The following is a 5403-nucleotide window of genomic DNA, read 5'->3' as shown; positions in this document are numbered from 1 at the left end:
ACAGCTAGTGGGACTTAGAGCTCTTCAAGTCAGAGTGTGTTTTTACAAGCAAGAAATTCCCCAGCCTGGAATAGGACCGCGGAGTGGTTGCGGCATACAAAGGTGGCGACAGAGACGACTGGCGACGGGGGCGGGGGCGGTATCGGCGGTGGCGACGGTGGCGGCGGCGACGGGGGCGGGGGCGGCGTCGGCGGTGGCGACGGGGGCGGCGAGGGCGGCGGCGACGGCGGCGGCCTCGACGGCGGCGGCGGCTGGTAGAACCAGCTCTTGAACTCGTTGCTGAAGCCGCACGCACGGTACGAGTAGTGCAGGGTGGCGCCCACCACGTACGCTGTAAAGCTGTACTCGGTGTTGCACGCGGCCGGGTCGATGTAGCACCACTCGTGCTCGCACCAGGCGGGGTAGCCGGCCGAGTTGCAGGACGGCTCGAGCCCACTGTCGTGCCGGCCGCACGCGTGGAGGCCGTACGTGTCGGGGTACGCGGCACTCACGCCGTCCGCCGCGACGACCTGCACCTCGCCGTTCACGAGGGCCCATCCGCCGCCGGCGGATGGGTGGTAAGCGGTGAGGCACGGGCAGTCGAGCGGCGGCGAGGGCGGCGGCGGCGAGGGCGGCGAGGGCAGAGACGGCGGAGGGGGCGACGGGGACAAAGACGGAGGCGGGGGTGTTGGCGGTGGCGACGGTGGCGGCGGCGACGGGGGCGGTGGCGGTGGCGGCGGTGGTGGCGGCGCTACAATGACGGTGATCATCGTGGGCTGCTCGTCAAACTCGGCCGAGGGGAAGGTCTCCTTCAGCTTCTCGAGGAAGGCGCCCCCCGAGGTCACGACGTCGAGTGTGATGGTGACCTTGAAACGGCCGTCGCCGAGGTCTTCCACCAAGGCTTGGTCTTCAGCAATGCTGACGCCCACCCCATGCATGGCCTCAATCACGGCGCTGCGTACCGTAGATAGGCCGACTGCAGACAGGGCCCGCCGCCGACGTCGGCCAGCACCGGGGATCCGAAGGATGAACTCGGTGCCTGCAGCAAAACTCTCGCCAGGCAGCAGCGGCGGCGGGGGCGGCGGAGGCGACAGCGGTGGGGGGCACGCCGGCTCCTCGGCCAAACGGCGGTGCGCCGCAGTCAAGTCCTCGCCGGACTGCACCTCGAACGAGGTGGCGCGCGCAACGATACGGGCCGCATTCGCCTCCTTTCGGAGGTACCGGGCCTCCTCCTCGTCCTCCTTCGCCTGCTGGTAGTCCTTCAGCCGGAGGTTGGTCCCCAAAAGGCGGCGCGTCATGCGCGCAGCGCGCCGTTCAACCGCCTTGATCTCCGCAGTCAGCTCGGCGTCGCACAGCGCCTCTGCCGCTGCTGCCGTCTGCGCGCCGACCGCCTCGCCGGCGAAGCGCGAGAAGGCAAAGTCGGTATCAAAGGGCGAGAACACCTCGTACATGTCGGCCGTGCCCTCGATCGCCCCCTCCGCCTGCGCGGAGGTCGTGAAGGTGCCCGCGTCGGGGTACGAGTAGGTCCGTCCAAACCCAGTTAAACGCAACCCAGAGTTCGCCCGTCGCCATGATTGCGACCCCCGAGCCTAGCCCTGCACGCCCTGCCGCCGCCTCACGGCTGTGCGCGGCTGCGCTCCTCCTCCTCCTCGCCTTCATCGCGGTCGGCGCAGCTCTAGACCCGCGTGCCAGCATGGCGACGGGCGAACGCCTGGCACGCGGTCGCCACAAGGGAACCGCTTTCTTCGCTGCCACCGGTCATCATGCAGCGGCAGGCGCCACCGCCGCCGCGAACGGGCACTCTGTAGTTGGCTTTCAACAGGCCTCCAAGGCGGAGACCAAGGACACCGGCCACGGCTCGCGGATCGCGACGGGGGGGCTGATGATGACGGGCCACGGCAAGGCCGCCGGCGCGAACATGATGATGCATGGCAAGCCGGTGGCGGGGACTATGGTGGCTAAGCATGGACGCGCGTGATGGTGGCGGGCGCCGCGACGCCGCGTGGAAGGGCGAAGCCGCCGGGTGCGGCTGAAGGTGTGGTCGTGGCAGGCCATGGTCGCCGCGGGCGATCACTGCCGAGGGCGAGGCCACGGCCCACGCGTGACGGATCACGCCGCGCTCACCACCTCACCAGCGCTGGGCCGAAGCGAAGTCGGAGGTCAGCGCGGGCTCGTCAGGTGTGTGCCGTCGCAATCCGCGCCTCTTCTCTGGAGTTCTAGTTGTGCGATTTCGTCTAGAAACGTCGCCAGCAGACCAGCACCGATTACAAGTTCGAAGTTGTCGCACTTTTGCACTGGAGGTCTCGATCGTGCTCACACCTCACACACGGCGCACGCAGCCGCGGCGGGAGAGGAACTCACGTGGGACAGGGTCCCGCAATGCAGCCGCAGCCGCGAAACGCGCCGCCCTTCGCCCTCAGCGCGCGCCGCGAACGCACTCGTTCCGCAGCAGCGCGAGCTCGTTGCGGGGCAACAGCGTCGCCGCGCCGAGCAGCGGCCGGAGCTTGAGCCGCCTGGCGGGATCAGCCGAGATCAGCCGAGATTACCCGAGATTACCCGAGCAGATGCCGCAGCTTGAGCCGCCTGGCGGGATCAGCCGAGATCAGCCGAGATTACCCGAGATTGCCCGAGCAGAGGCCGGGGCTTGAGCGGCGTGGCGGGAGAGAGTGTGTGCTGGCGTTGTGTAACCGCGATGGCCTTCGCGAGATCTCGGCGGTATCTCGGCGGCAGCTCGGCGAGATCGCGGCGAAATCTGGGCGAGACTATCTCGGCGGTATCTCGGCGGCATCTCGGCGAAATCTCGCCGAGCGAGCTCGAGCACGGCCTCGTGCGGCACGCCCAGCTCGGAAGCTAGCTCGCCTATCACGCATGAACAATCATTAATTAAATCGATACTTAATAATTGACAGCTCGGAGGCTAGCTCGCCTATCACGCATGAACAATCATTAACTAAATCGTGAGCCAGAGACGGTTCAGAGAAGGGCTCCGTCCGCGGCGACATCTCGTTTCAACCTCGGGTCCTCGGGCACTCTAGGACAACTCTCGGACAGTCTCGTGTACGCTCGCCGATCGACTCGTCGGCCAGCCCCTCGCGCAGCTCGATCGGGTCGCAGCCTAAATCTCGGCCAATCTCGGGTCATCTCGGGGGTATCTCGGGCGATCTCGCGCAGCTTGACCCGGCCGCAGCCTAGAGGCGGCAGACAGGCGCGCGCTGCAGGAGAGAAGACGTGGCGGGCGGGCTCGACCGGGCCGCGCAGCCCTGCAGGTAGTGCACCAGGCTGGCAACCTGCGGTGAGCGGGAGGGAGGGAGGGAGGGAGGGAGGGAGGGAGGGAGGGAGAGAGTGTGGTGTGTGTGTGTGTGTGTGTGTGTGTGTGTGTGTGTGTGTGTGTGTGTGTGTGTGTGTGTGTGTGAGTGAGTGTGAGTGAGTGTGTGTGTGTGTGTGTGTGTGTGTGTGTGTGTGTGTGTCCCAAGGTGGTGGCCACAAGAGAGTGGGCGCGCGCGGCGGGCCGCGTGAGAAGGAGGTGGCGGAGCCAGATCTCAGTTGGCGTGCGCCGCGCGCGGCGATAGATGGTCGCCGCCGCTTCCTCTGGCTTCAGTGCAAAGAACGGGCAAGCCTCGCGGATGGAGTGAGCCGCGAGCGCCAGCTGGAAGAAGCGTGTGCGGGCGCGGTGTGTGCGCAGTCTGTGTGGTGTGTGCGGAGTGTGCGGGCGCGCGTTGCGCACTGTCTGTGTGGTGTGTGCGGAAGTGTGTGTGCGCGGAGTGTGCTGTCGTGCGGAGTGTCTGCGTGCGGTTGCGAGAGCTGCGCGGTGTCGGTGAGCGGTGTCCGCTGCCCCGACGCCTGCGCCGCGGTGCACGCCTCCGAGAGGGGCCGCTCCGGCCTAAAAACGAAAGACTCCCGGTAAAAAAGAAGGACACCGAGCCGCCTCCAAATGAGGGGGGGCTCTCCCCGACCTTAAGTCTCGCTCCGGCACGCCCAGATCCAGCAGCTTCGCAAGCACCGCCTCGAGCGGCGCGCCGTAGTCGTCGCCGATCTCCGCGGGAGTGAACGCGCCGCTCCCAAACGCCTCGCCGTCGCCGCCGTCGCCGCCCGCGCCGCCGCCGTCGCCCCACTCGCGCCCCTCGACAAGCACGTGCGCCTTGGCGCGCGCGCGCGCCTGCTCCGCCTCGTACTCGGCGCCCGCTGCCTCGTCGAGCATGATCTCTGCCGCCCACGCCGGGACGTGCTTGGCCAGCTTCTCCGCGCCGGCCATCTCGTGCTCCCACTCGTTGTCAAAGGTGGGCGCCGTCTCGCCACCGTACGACGAGTCGAGCGCGGAGACCGCAGCGCGGCCGAGGCGCATAGGCCGGAGGCCGGAGCCGGCCGAGTGAGCGAGCGCGAGGCCAACGAGCATGCACACACACACTGGGCTGTGCCTCGGTAAGCGACGCGTAGCGCGTGAACCGCCGGGGCGGGCGCCGGGTGGCGCCGCGGAGCTCTTTTGGCTCGGCGTACACGGGCGAGTAAAAAGAATTCTTAGGATGCAAGCCTCTCTCACAGCACACTGGCACGAGTAAAAAGAATGCTAAAAAAGCCTCTCTCACAGCACACTGGCACGACAAGGGCGCGGACTGGCGCGGACTGGCACACACACCGGCTCACCACCGGAGCCGCCTAAGCGACTCCGTTAAAGAACGGCAATGCACTCCGCACCATGCACAATGCCGCTCTCTCCGCACGCTAGCTCGTTCACCGTCTGCCACGCCACGGCGGTGTGGAGGACGACAGACAAGCGCTGCATCTGCAGCCCGTGCCAGTTCTTGGTGGTCCATGTGACCTCGTCCAGGTGCTGAGCGTGCGAAAGTTTGTTGCTCAGCTGGTTCGCCGCCTCCCTCAGGGTGCTGCGAACCTCCTTTCCAAAGCGGCGAGTAAAAAGAATTTGCCGGGACGACGCTGGGCACGGGACTGGCGCGCACTGGCACTAACACAGGTACACCACGGGAGCCGCCTAGGCGACTCCTGCGAGGGTGGCGAGGCACTTAGCTCCGTGCACCCGCCCACCCCCGCCACAGGCAAGCTCATTCACAACCTCTTCTGCTCTGCGATTGCCGAGTGAAGAACGACTGAGATACGCTGCTTCTGCAGCCCCAGCCAATTCTTAGTGGTCCAAGTCACCTCATCGAGGTACTGGGCCCGCGTCAGCTTGTTCTGTAGCACGTCCGCCGCCTTCCGGAGGATCTCACGGACCCCCTTTCCGAACCCGCCGAACGATTCGAACAGCAGCAGCTGCACTTCGACGCCCTTGTCTTCCCTGGCGTAGCGATAGTCCCCGCCGTAGGACGGTATGCGGCGGTCGCCGCCCACCACCCTGCCCCCCCTGGTATGCCAGCGCCCAGTCCCTTGCCCTCTCTCGCCCTTGCTCTTCCTCTCCCCCTCCATGCCGCC

Source organism: Emiliania huxleyi (assembly GCF_000372725.1).
Source record: "Emiliania huxleyi CCMP1516 chromosome Unknown EMIHUscaffold_171, whole genome shotgun sequence".
Lineage (NCBI taxonomy): Eukaryota > Haptophyta > Isochrysidales > Noelaerhabdaceae > Emiliania > Emiliania huxleyi.
This window is presented reverse-complemented; position numbering follows the sequence as displayed.